Source organism: Aquila chrysaetos, chromosome 9 (assembly GCF_900496995.4).
Source record: "Aquila chrysaetos chrysaetos chromosome 9, bAquChr1.4, whole genome shotgun sequence".
NCBI classification, from domain to species: domain Eukaryota; kingdom Metazoa; phylum Chordata; class Aves; order Accipitriformes; family Accipitridae; genus Aquila; species Aquila chrysaetos.
This window is the reverse complement of record NC_044012.1, coordinates 38,755,268-38,774,904: the sequence shown is the minus strand read 5'-3', so window position 1 is coordinate 38,774,904 and position 19,637 is coordinate 38,755,268. Positions and strand designations below refer to the sequence as shown.

General features: G+C 41.1%; 1 long non-coding RNA gene across 1 annotated transcript in view; it reads left to right on the top strand.

The window, feature by feature from the left end:
* Positions 1-8,234, top strand: part of LOC115345850 — a 188,342-nt gene extending 180,108 nt beyond the window's left edge. The window contains exon 6 of the long non-coding RNA XR_003924948.2: positions 8,102-8,234. This is a non-coding gene — a long non-coding RNA (uncharacterized LOC115345850). The remainder of the gene's footprint in view (positions 1-8,101) is intronic.
* The last annotated feature ends 11,403 nt before the right edge of the window (positions 8,235-19,637 follow it).

Here is a 19,637-nt window from a genome sequence, read left to right as displayed (position 1 = left end):
GTTGGCCCCATTTGGCCCTGGTTGCAGACACTTCTTCGATCTCCCTGCCGAATGACGTCCGCAGCCCTGGCCACCCTCCCGCTGGCACTCCGCTGTTGCTTGAGAAGGTCTGCAGAGCTCAGCTTGCCATCAGCTCTGCGCCGTGCTCCTGACAGATTGACAATGCAAAGGGAGCTGGGTTTATTCACAATGGAAAACAGCATCTTCAAGATGACTAGGAGGAAGTTATAAAATTTATAGAAGGTTCTGATAAAGATCTTGGATAGATATGTTCATACTGCTAAAAGATTCAAACCTAAGAGGCTTTTAATTAAAGACTGGGGCACTCAGAGCTATCTTACCAAGGAGGTAATAAAATTATTGACTAAATCACTAACAAAGGCAACTGAAGCAAGGAGTTTAAATGATTTCCAGAGACTGTTCTCCAAGTGAAGGTTATAGTGAGAGAGCCAGCAGTGCAATTAAACCAAATGAGGTCAAGCATGTTGGGCCTTAAGGCCTCTGCCTGCTCCTCAGATTTCTTTTGTTCTTATAATTCAATTATAAAGACCCCCCCTCAAGAACCATTTAACTGTCTCGTAAACCAGTTTGTAAACTTTTTTATTTTTCTGTAAATTGTCTCCTAAAAGTGGCTTTCAGCATTTCAGGCAGCGTGGAGCGTATATGGGCTTCACAGTGCCTTTTGTTCTCATTTGCGCGTCGCATGCGCATGGGTGTTCACACGGGCCAGAGCTCTCCCGAAGCATCCTCAGCCCGTGCAAAACATCCGTGGCTGGAGGTGGCAGCTGGTAAAAACTGTGTGATGGAGAGCTGGGACAACTGTGATCGTTCTGTCTCTCATTCTCTCTTACTCCATCGCCTTCCCCCCCAAGTTTTCTTTATCCTGTTTCTGTGTGAGGCAGAAAGAGGGAAACTTTCGTGTGTGTGCCTAATTTCCTGCCCACTAGGTCATGTATACCAACCCTTAACATCATAAATGAGCAGGAAAGTCTGCTGGCCAGCAGATGCCTATGTAGAGCCATTCACATATAATTAAACGCTTTTAAGGTATAGGGATTTTTTTTCTTTTTACTCTTTTTTTTTTTTTTTTGGTAGAAATGTATTTGTTAAACAGTGTTAGGTGGAAGTTAGGTAGCTTCCAAATGCAAAATTTTTGCAGACTGCAGTCCTGCTGTTCCCAGTGTCCGCTGACCATAAGGGAAGCTGCCATAATTTGGAGAGCTTGTAGGACTGGGTCTCACGGTGCAATTTTTCCTGTGTAAAGAGGCAAAACCCAGTTATTTACTCCTTCCAAGAAAGAGAGCATCTGAAGAATGAAACCGTTTCTGATTCACAATGGCTTTTAAGTACCTATGGGAAGAGGATAGAAGTCCAGAAGGGATTAAAAATTTTTCTAAGCAGTTTAGGCACAAAACTCCTCTTCAGATCATGGCTTTAGAGGCTTACATGACTTGGATTCCTGTCTGCATCATGAGGGGCCTTGATACCTTTGGAAATCAGGCCCAGGGTGACTGTCTTCAAATGAGCCAGAAGTGAGAGTCTAAACCTCATACCTAGAAATGTTCCCTTTTAAAAATGCAGACCCACAAGTGGCAGCATCTTTTCTGTCCCGTGAAGTTCCAAGTGACAGATCTCTGCTCAGAGATGAATCAAATGCTAGAAGTGACTGTTGTAGCAGGAAGAGAAATATTTATTCTTCCTCTCTATTTCTATTTAATTAAACAGCTAAGACAATTTGGCTGAGACATTGGAAGTGGGACTGACAGCTCTACTTTCTCCGGAAGAAAACAGTGAATATCTCCAAGGTCCTGCAGAGGCGGTGTGATCTGTTCGCTCGCTGTGTCTCAACAGGAGCTGGGCGGCTCAACCACCTGAAATCTGTCAGCCTCTGCTCTGCAGGTCCTCACAGATTTGCCAACCTCTGTTCCCCTAACTGTACAAGAGCAGGGTTTAATGGGGTGACTCCTTATTTCCTGGAAAGAGGAATACTTACCCCGTTAGCAGCTATACTGAAGTGACCATGGGTGTTAGAGACGAACTCAGAACTCACTCTGCGCCTGATCCCTCTTACAAGGTTAACGTCTTTCTCAGTTCGTTAAAGTCTTGTGCCTCCTTCCCCAAAGGAAAGAAATGTCAATACATGAAAGAGGAAGATAAGTTAATACAACATTCAGGTTGCAGAGCTAGAGATTTTGGAAATGCTGAGGTAGGATGCCTGTGTCAGTGCTAACTCAGCCACATTGCACACAGACAGTATAGCAGCCTTGTTTCCCTGGTCACGTGCATAGATTAATGTAATTACCCTTATTAAAATATATTCCAAAGTATTGCTTGTTGCTAATCTGTCAAATTCTAGATGTGGTCGATGATTGTACCATGGTGGTATCTATAAGCAGTCATGTAGCACAATGCCCAGGACTACTGTTCTCTCCAGTCATGGGACCTATAGATTTACTCGTATGCGTCTAAACTAGCTGCAAGCCCAGTGGCACTTGCTGGATGGCAAAGGAGATTTTAGCTGAGAAAGTGCTTTTATTACTGTAAAAAATTAATGCAAAATGTCAAATATTTCACACCCAAGCCGATACTGGCAAAAAGCCAGAAATATTCTGGTTTCGCTTGGGGTGTGAATATATTTGATCATCTGTAATTCAAAAGCTTTTATTTCAAAGGAAAGAGACAGTGTGTTGCAATAGACTTTGTAGTGATAAATATCAACTGTGCCACTTCTCTCCCAAAAGGGGTTTCCCACAGTTCTATAGTAATATACAGTTCAAAAGGCCATACTGAAATTTATAGAGCTATATATTCAAAAAATGGCATACGAGCTGCTTTGCTCAGCTAAAGTGGGTTTGACTTGCAGCCTTCACAGTTCTGCACGACTGAGAAAGCAGCCACAGGTCCAGGGTGCCAGCAGGCCTGAGTGATTCGTGAACATGTGGCAGTTGGGTCACTCAAATTTGTACAAGCAGTTAATCTAGCAAGTCCTCAGTCGTGTGACTAGATATTCTGGAAGCTTTCAAAAGTATCTGGCCAGGAAGGCTGGTCAGGTTGGAGTAAAAGGACAGAAATTCATTTAAATCAAGAGAGTCAGAGCAGCTGATGACAGCAGTGAATTTGGCCCTCTCCGTGCATTTATTATTATTATAAACTGCTCTCACATTGTCCAAAGAGCATCTCTGTTTCTTCTTTTCTATTCTATTTCTGTTTATTCTATTTCTGTTTATTCTATTCTATTCTATTCTTCCTCCATTTAAAGCCTCACCCAAGTTCTAACCCACTTGTATAGCAATAGCTTTTGCTTGTGAATGTCCATTGAATGCCCCAAAATGCTTTCTCTGAAGACAGTAGGAAAATTTCCACTGATTTTATTAGGGACACTGTTGGGCCCTTAACAAAGGAAATTCTTACTGAAAGATAGTCTATAATAACCTTAACAAGTGTGTTTGTGTTTGAAGCCTCTGGATGAAGCACCATCTGTAAAGCATGTCCTGAAGTCATCGCCCAGTTTACACTCATTCAGAGATCAATGGAACGTTTGACCAAGTAAGAACTGAGGAAGGACTGCTGGAGTTGGCCTTATGTTGCATTGTTCTCACCTAATATACCTGTTCTGTATTTTAAAATGCAAACTTCTCATTTTCTTGCAAATAAAAAAAAAAGTTTTCACAACTTTAAAAGCATATGGATATTTTAAAAATATTTCATTAAAATCCATTACTGACCTGAAAGTTACTCTTTCTCCTGCACAGTTTCAATCTTTGGTAATGGGGTTTTCTCCTATCAGCAACCACTATTTACAATGTTGCTTTTTACAGGGTTCTGCAAAAATGGAGAAAATTACAAAGAAAAACAACTTTATAGACTTGCCTGCATTCTTGGCTTCATATAAAGAATATACATTGATCGGTTAGTGTTCTGCATATCTTCTGTTGTTTAAAGATTTAACCTTCCAGATAAATGCAGTATCTGTCTGCATCATTTACAGACTTCCCATCCAATTTTAACTGTGCGCCCTGAAGGACATGGAGGTGCAGGAATTTGGGAGCCATGTGGAAATGTTAGATTTGTTAAAGGGATTGGAATTACTGGCAGTAAGTTTCAATAGCAAATGTGTGAATTCAAGCATCTGTAAACAAAAGCATGCACCTAGATTTTCAGTCTGTAGATTTTCAGACACTGGAACATGTAGAAGAGCAACAGAAGTTTTGTTGTTGAAGAACTTCCCAAGAATTTCATACATAAAAGATGAGACATAAAACAGGACTGCATAACATCTGACCCATGAGCATATGTAGCCTGCCAAGAACTTTCTTTGACCCATCATAATGCTCTAGTAAACAGACGTCTCTGGACTGCCTTCTTACACTTACCATAGTACACAGCTGGAATGATGCTGAGCCTGCTTGGGGTTGGGACACATGGAGATTTGCTAACTCTCAGCCATTTAATTAACTTTAAAATCAAGAATGATTTTTCCTCTTGGTTACTTGTGGCAATACTTCAGTTGTCCATGAGATAAATGCACAGGAATGTAGTGGATAAGTAGCTGGATGGCATGAAGAGCTGTCATCTATCACAGACTGAATGTGTCTGCAAAAAGCACATATGGAAATAGAAGGTGATTGCTCGGCTCAGTTTAGCACTTGTGAGACTTGAGCCAGATTGCTGTATCTAGTTCTGGACTCTGCAGTTTAAAAGAGCAAAACTGGGGAAAGAGGTGGCGGGGGAGAGGAAGAGAGGGACAGCTAAAGCAATGAGGTACAGGAAACATGACCTGGGAGGAAAGATTGGAAGAACTGCCTTCGTTAAATTTAGAAAAGTAATGAGGGAAGCTACAAGTCTCCAAAAATGTGAAGGGTGTTTTTGGTTTATATTTTAAAATGTCAGTCATCACTCCATAGGTTCACTAGCACAGAATAAGAGATAGTTGGCTATTCTGCAACGAGGGGTATGAGTTAAATAGTAGGGCTTAATTTCTGAGTGTGTGGATAGCACACTGAGCAGTGGAACAGGTTACCAGGGGAGGATGTGGAATCCCAGAGAGGGAAAATTTTTAGACTAAACCAAACAGTCATTTTCCAGGTCTGAGCTAACTATTATTTTTATTTCCCTGTTTCCCCCGCTCTCTGTTTCTACAGGTAGGTGGGATATGGAAAACCCCTTCTTGTGTCTCAAGAATCACCACTGATCATAGTTTACAGAGAGCTCAGGTCATTGATATCTTGAGGATCCGTCCAGCCCTACGTTTCTAGAAGTCTTTGAAAAATGTCCAGGCAGAAGTACTTGTGATTCACAGGATGGGATATGTGGAAGAATCAACAGAGGTCTGCAGAAAAAATGCTGATTGTTTAGTACTAAAATAGTTATTTAAATCATACTGTTGGGAAGACTGGAGTTTCATGACCAAATCTAGCGCCCCTGAAGTTAAAGGAAAAAGTTGGTGAGACTAAGATTTGAATACATATAGCTGCCATTGCTTTTCCCCTCAAGAAAGAAGAGAAAAAGCAAAAACAAAGAAACAAACCCAAACTGCTGCCTTGAGCCTGAATTTAGACACAATCCTTTCTATGATTTGCAGAAGATAAGCACAATCTCCTATTTCTGTATATATCTTTGCCTCCTGAAACTGGTGATGTCTTAGCAGCTTATTAATAGGCTTCCTGAAAGTGGCCTCAGCCTGCATGGACTACCCCAAAATAACTAGAAATAAGTTAATCAAATATCCTCAACTGATCTAGAATAAGAACAGTTGACATCAGACACAACAGAAAAAATGCTAGTCATAGTTTCAATATTAAAAATACTTTGGAAATTCAGAGGTTCTGAAAGTAGGTATCATCCACCACAAATCTTTATTTAAGTATTTTATCTTGAGAAATAACCAATTCATTGTGGGATTTTTTTAAAGCTGTTTCACATTCATTATTGAATTCCTGTAAAGAGATGTGGGGGAGAATAGGTAAGTCAGCACACCAAGAAACAATTCCAAAGTGTCCAAATTCCAGTGAGAAATTTTTCAGATTAGTTTCTGTTTGGTAAACAAATAGTAATACTCTGAATCTACCATGAATAACACAGTTAAACTACTTTTCACTTTTTGACTCTCAGGTTTATTAATTTGGTTCTCCGGGTTATTTTCAGTTTACACATGTAGGGCTTGATACCCAGAAAAGCCTCGCCAGCAGAGAGTGAGATGGGAAGCACTTCACAGTTTTCATTTTTGTTTATTTTTGGATGTTACCATCTTTCCGTTTCACTTAAGATGGCATCCAGCAGAATACCTATTCTTTTAGGGGTTTTGAAAAGCTTGCTGATGCTCCAGCGTCCTGTTTTCTAACATTATAAATTAAGCCTGTCATGAAAACTCCAAAGCAATGAGACAGTTGATGTTCAAAATCGTGCTTAGAAAAAGGCATTTTAGAGACACCTGTCACCCTCAAAACCACAGTGAGCAATGCTTTGTCTGCAGTTGACAGAAAAATGAGATTGTTTGATTATTTTAGATGAGTGTCGGTGTTATGCCATTACACCACTAGATGCGGTCACATATCTATTGGCTTGGCTTATCTATTCTGATTATGCCCTATCAGAATCATAAAGATATTGTATTTACAAAACATGCATGCCACCACTTGAAAGCATACACACTCATGTTGGGAATAATGTATAAAATGCTTATTGCCATAAAATTGAGCTTATTCCCACTCCTCAATAACAAACATTGTAAAAAGTACTTTCAAAAGTAGACTATCAATCAGCTCTACTTTCACAGTGACTCTGAACATTTGAAGTTGGCAATTGAAATAAAAATGAAACTTCTTACAAAATTTACTTTACAAAAGAAGTTTGACGTTTTTATTCAGAGTATCTTTGATTTCCAGAGCTATCTTTATTAAAAGCCTTTCAGACAAATACCAAAAACCTAACATTGCAGGATAAATCATATTGGGCACAGATGAGTGATGCATGAGGATTAAAACAAATTTGCCACTGTTCCAGGCACTGAGGATGAATCCTGGTCTGACTGAACTTGCAAGTAACGGGGCCCTGGATTTCAATGAGATAATAATTTGATCCATGCGATTGCTTCTGTCTCTTTCTTTTATATTGCTGTAATTGCCTCTTCTTCTTTAATCCAAAACAACTGAGAGAGAAAGGAAAAGCCACATATGTTTTTATAAGAAAAGGGCAATACATAATGTTAAAAAAATGTTTCATCAAAGGTGCAACCATTTAAAATGCAAAACAGATACTAGAGAGGTGACAAATTCAAGTTCTTAGTGTTTTTATTTAAGATCTTTCAAGTGTTCATTTGCCAGGAATACTTGTTTAAATTTTTTAATGTATTCAGTTAGTCATATTCGGTTCTCTTTTATGTCCACTTCTCATGAATCACTTGACAGATGGACTTCTACAAGCACATCCCTTTGGGGAAAGTAAATTTTAAGTCATAATAAGAACATAAGACCTGCCATACTGGATCAGAGCAAAGGTCTATCTAGTCCATACCCTGATTCTGGCAGTAGCCAAGAGCAGTATATTAGATTTTAACAGTAATGGCTTTGATCTTTCAGTGAGTATTAAGTTGGTGACTAAGCAGAAAATGAAAAGAAATCCCAAGAGTAGAACATTCCAAAACTCAGAAGAAACAGCAAGTGAAACCATTTCTCCCCGTACCTCAAAGATCTCTGCCTCACAAGAACTAGGTACCAGGCCGATCAAACGCAGCAAAGGTGTTACCCTCACAGGGAGCACTGGGGTTGCTGAAACTTAAACATAGTGCTGTGTAAAACAGCATTTATTTGTTTTGTTCTCTTGCCCAGCTAGATACAACTGCTTTGGGGTGCTACGGCCAGTTCTTCTGTTGCAAAATGGAAGTATGTAATTAAACTCTAGCAACGTGAGTGAAACGTGGAGGGAAAAGAAATGGCTGGAGGAGGGAAGAATGCAGAGCGGACACCAGGAGGTCACTGCAGGTGCAATTTGAATGCCAGCAGTGGCGACTAGTTCTACCAAAAGGGATAGTTTGGGTTTAGGAATTTAGGCTTGCACGTAGTTTGTTGGCAATATCTAAAACCTGTTCTGCTCTCATTTCCAGAGTAAGAGGTCCATTTGTTCCAGTGAGATTGTAGTTAAGAGTTCTCAGGATTTAGCTCACCTTTTTAATTGCTGCTGTCTCAATTAAATTGCATCTGTGATAACAACAGGCCTCCTGGAGACCCAACAGGAACTTGAACACATTGTGAGTAAATTAAATAATTGTGTAAATTATGAAGTTTACATCTACTGGTTATTGCATAAAGAACTACTTGTGGAGCACACGCTTTTTGTAACCCTCCTGCTTTAGGAAATCTTAGAAAAAAGGCATTTAGCCTGCCAAAAATCTACAAGGATCACTGATAATTTGTCGATCAGCATTAGGTTCATCAAATCTAGGTACTTCATTATCTGATTAATTCAGAGGCAGGTTTGTAATCAGTGATGAAATGTTTAAGATTCTTCTGCTCTGGCCTCCACAACCTCCTGCAGCTCATTAGAAAAGCTAATCAGATTGAATTTTCCACCATGCTGTTTATTGTAGCCCTAATGGAAGACAATCACTTTAAAATTACACACTTGGCAGGTAATTTCTAAAAGCCATAAGCCATGGAAGCACTACTGTCTCTGGGTTCTTTGTCTTTCTTTACTTGGGTAAGGTAAGTAATAGTGATTTCTGTTACAATTTGGAGGGCTATTTTGCAATATAGAATGCAATGTAAATACTGCTGAAAAAAAATTTTTGTCTTTACCATGTTTCTTGTCACCTGGGAGCCCTTTCAGAGATCATCAGTGATGAATTTGTTTTAAAATTCAGATGGGTTTCCTGCGTTGTGATTTGATCATTCAAAGCATTAAGAACTTTCTTCATGTGCTCTTATCTTGGGATGAATAGCGTTAGTAAAAAAAACTAGGACAACTTTTTGGTCCTCATGTTTCACAGATCAGTTATGAACCCTGTTGTGCTGGAGCTTTCTGAACTAAGTTACTAGTATGATCTGAAGGAAAATTATGACAACATTCAGTGATGAAGAACTAGAAATGAAGGTGACCTAAAATATAGAGTATTCTTAAATTTTTAATAATTGAAGTTCTGTGAACTATGGGAAGAAGTGACACCAGAAGTTGATAGTCATCTCTTGAACTAGCGATATTCCTGCCACTTCTCCTCTGTTTTTCTGAAGGGTAGCTGAATTGGGGAATGCAGCAGGGTCAGTCAACAACTGAGTGAGAAACACTGTTATTCCACCTATTTTAGAAAAGGTCCTTTTGGAAAAGCGAATGTGAAGAGCCATGGCTGGGAGCCAGATCCAAGGTAGCAGAACAACTCCTCCGACCCACTCTACTGCTTTCTCCGTTGTCTGGGCAAAAGTCCATTTGTGGTTCAACTGTCATATCCGTTAATCTCTTCTCTTAATACATGAAAGGGTGGGCTCTCCTGTGACTGGACATGCACCCATGGAGACATGGGCTGAAGGCATTTGTCCCCTAGCCTGTAACCAGAAGTGAACCCATTATATAATGGAGGATGCCAGCATTTTGGCTGGGGACATGCTTTTGGTCATATGGTGGGGGAATGAGTGACATAAATCGCTAAAGAAAATCATTCCTTATCGTAAGAAGATCTCAATCTAAACCTTCCCTGCCAAACCATGTTCATCACATCTTTACCTATGGGCAATAAGGGGTTGAGACATATCCATAGAACACCATGAAGAAGGTGCATACCTAGTACAGATGAATCTTTTTGTCAACTAGCATGCTTTAAATGTGCCAGCCTCAGGGACTGGATCCTACTTCTGGGATCAGTCGTCTTGTCACAGGCCTGACTCAATGAATAAGAAGCAAGTTGCTAATGCCAGCCCTGCTTCCTCCTTCTACATGGATGTGACAGCTTGAATAGCAAGCACCAGTTGTGCTTGGGTCACAAGAATGAAATGTGCTGTGCAGGAAAGGTCAGGGGTAAAAGTCATAGCAAAATATATCCCCTTCAAGTGGATGACGCTCCTGCTTTTCATTGGTTAGAATAACATTAGGGTTTTTGAAATACTGACATCTAATAAAACTAGACTTGGCTTAATGTTATGTTACTCCCCAGGGTCTGCTCCGTCAAATGTGTACAGAGGTAACTGAGCTAAGAATAGAGAAGTATTGCAAGCCTTGCTTGGGAAGGGCACCTATCAGTGCATCTCCAGCCTGTGTCAGCTTTGCTCCGAAAGAGTATTTCCTGCAGAGGGGCAAGCACAAGTGTTCTGGCTCCATTTTATGGGGTTACCTCGTGGGCTGCTCTGTGTCTGGCAGAGCCACTCATCCACCAGCCATTTTGCATACCTGCATGCTCAAAGGGCTGAATTTTACCCATACCTGAGCCCAAGCTCAGAAGCTTGCAGCCTGTACAGTAAGGGAATCTAGTTTTGAGGGCACAGGTATAGGCAAAGCCTCAGCTTAGGAGTCTGGGCCATTTTCTCTGATTTTGTGCAGGAAGTGTGGTTCCTGAGAGATGATGCCTTTCTTCAAAGCCAATTTATTAAAAACTGTTCAGCATTCCAGTTCATTCTATTACCTCTCAATAGTTCTTCAAATTAAAACCTAGGTGTGAATGAAATATACCTTTAATATAATATTGGGGGGGTGGGGTTATGGGCCTATTTAAATGTAGAAATTAGACATGAAAATAATAATTGGTCATCTAATGCCATCTCCCTGTGAACATGCAGTTGCTTTTGTAGTATTTTGAGTCCTTTTGACCAATCTGGCTTTGTGCATCTTGAGGAATGTTCAGTTGTTTTAATTAAAAGCAACACCTCCTGGGGTGCAAGACCTGCCAGTTATCATTTCAACACCCTTGAAGTCCATTGCCAAATGATATCATCTTTGTCCTTCATCTGCCTAATCTTTCAGTGAATTTGCAGGTCACATGTTGATGGTGATATCCAAGACAACTGTACTTAGGGATATTTATGATGCCACAGAAAAGTCCAGTGTTACATCTATTACTATATTACTTTCTGTTTCAGCCTGGCTCAGCACTGCTCTGCGTGCTCTCCACAATGGCAGGCAGCCCACTTCATAGCTAATTCTCGACAGAATAGAGCCCAGCTCACTTTCCTACTAGCTGCTGCAAGCTGGTATCTAACCTGATTCGTGGCTGATGATCCATAAGGTTACGGCTGATCCAGGTTTTCAGCAACTGTACAATGCCCGCTCTCCTTCCCAGCGGGTGCCGCTAAACATGTCAGCTCCTACTGTCCCCACAGCTTCCCCACAAATGACACAGAAGCCACCTCCAAGCTGTCCCTGATACTGCCCCACCTTTTCTTCACTCGTGACTTCACCAAGCCCATCTTCAGGACCCTTGCTAGCTCTAGACCACCAGATTATTCCTATATCTGTTGTTTCCTAGACTTCTAGCTATACAACTAGAGAAGCAGCCTTTTGATAGTTCCCCCAACCCTTTTTCTATATTGCTTGAGCTCATACTATCTTTAGTAAAGTTTATTGTGGTAAAAGATGATGTCTCTACACCTTTTTTTTTTTTTTTTTTTTTTCCCCACCCAATTAGGGCAGTGAGACTTAAACTTTTTTCAGCCACAATGAAACATACTTTAAAGTAGCAGGGGGAAGTATCAAAGTATTTTAAGTATTGGAAACAATCTCTCTAGAGTTTATTTACTGTAAAAAGAGCTTCACTTTTTTGCTTTTAAGTGCCTGGACTCTTGTAATCTGGGCCCTTCCATTAAGTTCAAGTTTAGATATTTCTTTGTAACATTGCAGGCATTTAAAAAAAAAAAAAAAAAACAACACACTGAAAACAAAAAAAACCCAAACAAACGAAAAACCAAACCAAAAAACCTACCCTTTTAAGTACAGTAACAATTCTGTAATGAAGTATTCCTAAATAGGCTCGTGTGAGGAATGAACGCTAGAAAGTCAAGCTTGGCTCAAAACTGAGGCTTGCTTTTAAACAAGCTTTTCCAAACTGGAGGCGAAGACGTGCGTAAACTAAACGAGAAAGAAAACTCACTCCTCGTAAAACAGAGATCTGATTCCTGCTCAGATCGCCGCAGCCGTGCGAAATACGAAAAGTAACGCCTAGACGAAGAGCAAGCGTTCCGACGGGAGTTCTCTCTCGCAGCCGCCGGGGGAGCCCCGGGGGCGGCCGCGGCGGTGGGCGCAGCGCCGGCGGCAGCGCCCGTTCCCCGGGCTCTGCTGCCACCTAACGCCTCCAGCCGGCCCCTCGCAATCCTGCGCTGCCGTCACAGCAAGCGGTTCTCCTTTGCCTTTGCTTTTTGGGTTTTCTTCCTCGTTAGAGAAGCCTAGAGAATGAGTGGCTGTTAGGAAGACATGCTCGCTTTTCTAACCGCGGGGCGGATCGTCTACGTTAGAGGAACAACTTGTAAGGCATCTAGCAGTGAGTAAGAAAAGCAGTGTTATGTCAGTAGCAAGCTTAAGTTTTCTGTACTCAACCTCCCCGTAAAACGAGCTGTGGCTCACAAATTGAAAAGATTAAAAAAGCATATTCTAAATTACTGATGAGCTTTTAGGTACTCGTACAGGCAGGACAAAAGCCAGAACAGTTCCTGGGACAGTGTTAATGTGTGCGATGTAATCGGCCCACAGCTGGGACGTACACATCAGTTTCTCCACTGAAATCGGTAGAACCCACGCTAGACCTGTCACCCTGTGTCTGCAAAATCCCTTCTCATCAAAGAGATTCATTCATGAGTTAACTGTGGAACTAAATACAATGCAAGAGCAAAATAACTTTAATAATGTTTTACAAGTTTATGCTTCACTAAATGGCGTCTTTAAAAGCAAATGCTGAAAAAAAAAAAAAAAACGCCCCAAGAAATTGCTTTATTGTAATAAAGGCTTACTTAAAACAAGCTGTCTCTAACATCCATGTCTTCAAAAACCAAAAGGTAAACAAATTTGCATCTTAAGACAAACAACAAGATAGGTACAAAAACCAACAATGCTTTAAACACCAGTAAACCTTCCACTGGTCTAAACAAATAATCATCTTACTTAAATTTAAATAACATTCTTTATTTGAATATTCACTTATTTAAAAATATTCCACATGTAATTTAGCTATGAGTCACCGTTTACAGCATTTATAGTCAGAGCCAATCACACTAGAAATAAGGCAAGTATTTATCTATGAAAAAAAATTTAAAGGTAACAAGTAAAACAGTGTGACATTTCAAGCAAACAAACCTATACAAGAAAAATTATTTAATCAGTTACAGAAACCAAAACCAGTTTTATTATAAAGTACACAAAAGGTGACTGATTCTGGATGTAACTTGGTGTAGGGAGACTTCTGTGTATGGGTGGAATTGCTGCAAAATTGGATCCTTAGTGCTAGCTGAGCAGAATCCTTTATTTTAAAATCTGTGCTAAAGAAAACTTTTTCTTGCATATATGCAGTCCTTATAGTGTGCAAATTTATTTAATTCATATCTTAGCAGAAGAATGTTTTTGGCAGTCACTCTGTCAATTAAGACACGCGTATTTATGGTACAAATGTCTCTATTCAGATCTAGAGATAGAAAATAATTAGTATGTTAATCTTACACTTTAGAAGTCAATGAAAAAACTACTTAATTCAATTGAAACAGGAAATGGTGCACTTTTTTGGTTTTCTAAATACAGGTACACACTATACACACATCTAACGGGGGAAGAGACACTTGTGTGTAAACAATTAAAGTCAAAGAAAGTTTAGTTTGGAGGTTTTTAAAATTAAGTAATACAAATTTCCTAAGTTTCGTCCAGATAAAATGAAATTTAGTGAGAACAACTATGTGAGGTTTTCTTCTATTGGTTGAAGAAAGGAGTGTCTTCCAGAATACTGAACTCTCAGATAAACCACCAGGATGCTTCCAGTGTTGGAGATGCAACTTCTGTCTCTCTTTGTCCACTGATATACACGGCAATTGTATTCCTTTGGAAGATCCTCCAGCATTGACTGTCCGTGATTGTCAGCTGATAAGCAAAACATCCACTGATGGGCCAGGCTCCACGTGAATATCGAGTGGAGCATGAGTTAGTTGTGCGGATGGCATAACAAATCTCATCGTTGCTGAATTTTGCTCCTGCTTCGCTTGGTTAATGTGCCCTTTCATGTCTTTAGGCCACGCTTTCACTTTTGCTTCTTGCTGAGTGTTGGCTTGCAAGCTTTGGAAAGTAGACCAGTAGACCTCTGCCTTTGCTGCATCACAGTCTCTCATTAAGGTACACAGCATGCAAATAATTGCTGCTTGGCATCCAAGTGGCCTGTGAAATAAGAATGATGCTCCTAAGTTTCAAACATTTTGGACCTATTTGGAAGTCTTTCCCTGTTAGGATAGTATGCTGCCTCTTCTCTGAATTTCTTTTTTCTGTTAGACTTCGAACTAGAATTCGGTAGGTCTGATTTTTTTTAAATCCAAGTCTTCAATCACTGCTTGAGTCTCTGAGCTGAATCTCACATTCTGGCTATATAAACTACATTTGGTATCTACACAGCTAGCACAAGCGGAGGCTCCTGGCCAATAATAATATTTCTTGCAAATTGTTTTATTAGAGTGAGATTTCTTGGATAAGGTACTGCTGCATGATTAAGAGGAATCTCTGTGTCTCCTAGTCTATCAGCCAACACAATGACACAGATTCCTTTGTCAAGACCATCCCTTTTTCCTCCATTGCTAACGCCTCTGCTGCAAAATCTCGCTTTGTGATCTGCATTCTGCAAGAGCTCGCTTGGCTCTGGAGGCTCAGTTGTCATCATGCTATCCTTTGAAACTTCTATCACAGTAGAGGGGACCTGTCTTCCTCTCCCACCAGTCAGCTCTCCCTCAAAGAAACCATCCTCACCCATGTCTCAAAAGATATAAACCGTATTCTCCAGTAGTTAGAGGAAGCTCTGCTTGAGGGTACTTATTAGGACCATCAAAAGGGTCACAGCTATGTTGAGCTAAGAATACTCTAAATTTTGCAGGTTGTTCTCTTGGAGACTCTAGAATTAAAGAACACTTGTCCGTTACTGATTCCTGTGTCTCATTTAGTGTCCTCATCTGAAAGAAGTCAAGACCTGATTGCCTTGGAAGTGGTCTCATGTCGTTGCCTGGATCTTTCTTCCAGTTTCTTGGTAGTGGAAGCAGTTTAGCATTCTTCTGCTTGAGCCACTTTGCCTCCGGCCACGCTGCCAGAGAGCTTCCCTTCCTTGGAAGGCAGTTCTTATTTTGAAGGACATTGCATAGTCTCTCCAGGCCCTTTAGGGCACTCTGGGGGTGGCTGTCCCTACTGCCAAGCAGCCAGTCCTCTTGCTGCCCTCCTGCCTGCATACTGTTCTCTCCCACAGACCCACCGCTGCCTGCCCTTACTTCTGGCAGGGACCCCAAGCCATGCAGCACCATGTCTTCAACCACAGCCTCTGGCAGAAACTCCATGCTATTCCCTTCCTCCTGGAGGAGAGCATCTTTTAAACCTTTGCAGGTTTTCTGCCGCTCTGCACTTCGGAGGGGGGAAGGCAGTATTTTCTGTAGCACTGACTGGGAAGACTGGGGCTTGATCTGGCTGCTGGCCAGATTTTTCAAAATGTTTTTTCCTTCCTCTTTCCTTTAACTGTCTTTATCTTGACCCAAGAGCTTTCTCACTTTTGCTCTTCCTATTCTCTCCCCCGTCCCGCTGGGGAGGGAGGGAGCTGCCGTGCAGGTGCGTAGCTGCTGGCCAGGGTCAGCCCTCAGCAATGGTGTCTCCAGGCCCCGTGCCCACCAGGGACAGAACCAGCACAGAGCGGGGATGCGATGGTTCATCAACAAGTCCGGGTAGTGCATGGGTATGGGAGACTTTGTGCGCCTGGATATTAAGTGTGGCCCAGTACTGATGAACTACTGGGTTTGTTTCAATCCAGATAACTGTACTAACTAGTATTTGTTACTGTACTGTTATTTAGAGATAAACAATTTATCTGCAAAGCTGTTGGTCTGGTGTTTGTTACTGTATCCTAAACCAACTCAGCAGGGCCACCTAAACCCCTTATATCAGAACAGGCCTCCCACCCCACCAAACCAGGGGAGGGGAGCGACTCCTTAGGCACTGGGACCTGCCTGGCCTCAGTGTTCAGAGAAGGTCCCAAGACATCTGCCGTAACGTGCAATTAAATGGTCTTTCAAGAAACGGCACGCATTTATCGCCTGTCCTGTCTCCTGAGTTATTCTGAGAGGGATGCACCACTGGCTTCTCAGGTTTTTTCAGTGAGAGATGGTCTTTTTCAATGGGATATTCAGAGTTTCTAGCACCATGGGACCCTGTCTCTGGTTCAGGCCGATAGAAGCTAATGCAGCACGAATAGAAAACTCGCATACTTGCAGCATAAAGTTCAAAGTATAGTTGCTGTGATGCTTTGTACATTCCCCTCGCCATCTGTACATCAGTTTCCAGCAGCACACTTAAACAGTTGCTGTTGAAACAGAGTGTAATTTGGCAATGATTTTTATTAAAGCTATTTCAAATTTTTTTTCTACCAAAATCTTGTTAGCACAGTTATGCAGTTATGGGAGAATGTTTTTCAAATTGTTTCATAGCACTGAGGAACTGTGGAGATGCTGGGCCCAGGTGAGGCCTGAGCTGAGCTCTCACCTGCTGAGCAATTGTCTGTATTTTCTCTGCTTTGTGCCTGTTTATGCAGCACCGACCGGGGCCTGGGTGTGAGCTCACCCTTTCTTTCATGCTGCTGTGTTTCATTACAAGACTGCTAAAAACATAGTGATACGCATGACTTTTCTACATAAGCAAATTCCTACGCAGACCTTTAGATGTTACGTGATCACGGATGGAAGGGGAAACAATTCATAATGTTAAGAATGAAAGAAATGAGTTATGAGCTGGCATATCCATAGGACTAAAAGAGCTTGAGAACCCTCTGGGGCTTGTGCAGTGTTAACTTGAGCTGGAGTCTGTTGCATGTTTACTGTTAGTACAAAGGAAATCAACAGAACTCCTCTCCCCCCTTTTTTTTTCTTGGAGGCAAAGGAGACTTTTATTGTATTTAGTTTTTCATAAACAGTTAAGAAATATTGCATTCAAGAGGAAAGGGGTCTGTATGGGACAGAATCACTTTACTAAAGTACATGTCATACGAAATGCAGGAGGAAGAAAATGAGTTTATAATTCTGTAGTGGATACTTACCTGATAGAACAAATGTCAGATAACAATCATCATACATAATTAGTTACTTTAAAATGCTTGTCATTAGAGATCTAAGAAACTGAAGGAACAAGAAAACCTATATAAAAAATTTAATTTGTTGGTAATTTTACAGGAATATAGGATGGAGGATTGTCAACAAAAAATAAATTAAGCATGTCTTTTTTTTAAATCCATTTTAGCTTTAACAGTCCCGATGGAGAGGCATATAATGATTTAAGACATTAGTTATGTGTATAGTTTTTTATCTTAGTTGCTTCTGAGGATGAACTTTGCCCTTGTGGATTACAGGCAGATCTCTTTAATGTGTTTTGAATGAATTAGAATCCGTTTGAAATCTTAATTCTGTCTACATTCTGCAAAACAGCATATCCAAGGAATCCTGAATGGAAGAAGTGTCCTGTTGGACCAGAACAAAGGTCCATCTAGCCCACTACTCTCTCTCTGTCCATGGCAGTAGACGATGCTCTAGGGACCAGCCTGCAAGCCCACGGTCTGTTCATCTCGTACTCCCAAGCATCCATAATTATGACTAGGCATCAATTAGAGATGTTAGATGATGATTCCATGCCTATTCTCTTTTTTTATCTGTTTATAGACCTGTTACCCAGTTTGACTAGTTTCTTTTTGAACCTGCTGACTATTGCCTTTACTACAGCCTGTGGTAGGGAGTTCCAGACATTAATTACCTGCTGTGAAAAAAGGTACTGTCTTTTGGCTGTTAGTGATGCACAATTAGTCTCACTGTGGCACCTTCGTTCTAGTATTGTAAGATCTGATAAATAACAACTTCTTATTCACCTTAGCCACTGCCTTTATGATTTCATAAGCCTTGATCATATCTCTTCTCAGCCTTCTCCTCTGCAGGTGGAAGAACCCCAGCCACTTTAGTATTTCTTAATACAGCACTATTCCACCCTCTTGATAATTGCATCGGCCCTTCTCTTTCCCTTCCCTAATTCTGTTGTATTCTTCTTGAGGTGTATAGACCTGTCCCTCTTGTAAGCAAGATACGGGGGTACTAAGGTGTCCTGGTTTCAGCTGGGGTAGAGTTAATTGTCTTCCTAGTAGCTGGTATAGTGCTATGTTTTTGAGCTAGGTATGATAAGAATGTTGATAACACTGATGTTTTCGGTCATTGCTAAGTAATGTTTAGTCTAAAGTCAAGGATTTTTCAGCTTCTGATGCCCAGCCAGCAAGAAGGCTGGAGGGGCAGAAGAAGTTGGGAGGGGACACAGCCAGGGCAGCTGACCCAAAGTGGCCAACGGGGTATTCCATACCATGCGACATCATGCCCAGTATATAAACTGGGGGGAGTGGGGGTGGGAGGATCGCCGCTCAGGGACTAATTGGGCATCGATTGGCAGGTGGTGAGCAATTGCACTGTGCATCACTTGTATATTCCAATCCTTTTATTGTTACTGTTGTAATTTTATTAGTATCATCGTTATTAGCTTCTTCTTTTCTGTTCTATTAAACCGTTCTTATCTCAACCCACAAGTTTTACTTCTTTTCCCAATTTTCTTCCCCATCCCACTGGGTGTCGGGGGGAAGCGAGTGAGCAGCTGTGTAGTGCTTAGTTGCTGGCTGAGGTTAAACCATGACACATACAGAAACAAAATTATTCTTATTCTTTCCTCCTCCCCTTCAGTTTTCACGAGTCTCTTTGTTTTCTTTCAGATGGCCAGTTCATAACAGTAGAAGCAAGGAGAATTTTTCTCTAGAGTTTTCAAGGGTTGGGCTGTGTTGTGGCTTACCTGTTCAGAAAGTCTGTCTACACAATTTCTTTTTTTGAAGTTGAACAGATACGTTCCTTAAAACAGTGGAAATGTGATAGAAAGTTATCCTTGGGAGTGGGCAGGCATAAATGTAGGGTCCAGTCCCTTGAAGATATCGCAGGATAAGCACTAAAACCTGTATTCTGTACACTCTTAATTGTCAAGTAAAATAATGGATACAACCTGGAAACCACAAACCATTTTAACACAGGTTAAAAAATGCAGAACCACCTGCAAAACTCAGTATAACTAGTGGCCTGGGTCTTGTTGCTAACAGGAAAGTAGGAGGTATAATTGATGAAACTCTTTCTGAAAGGAAATTCCTGCTGCTTCTTCAAGACTGTACGGCAGCACGTCATGACTGCCAGTAACTGGCATCCAGGCGAGGTCCAGCAATGTAAGTACAGTTGCAGAGCCCTTGTTCATAAACAAGATATGCATCAGTGTTAGCACCGTAGGATCCGCTCTGGAGCGGATCTAAAACTAGGTACTGAAAGGATCCAGGATACTGGCAGCAGGTACATGAAATGTGCCTAGTTCTGCGTAAACTTCTCAAACACCCTGCTGTAATAAAGGATTTTAACATTAAGTGGCAACTTGTGAGGACAGCTATACTCAGCAAC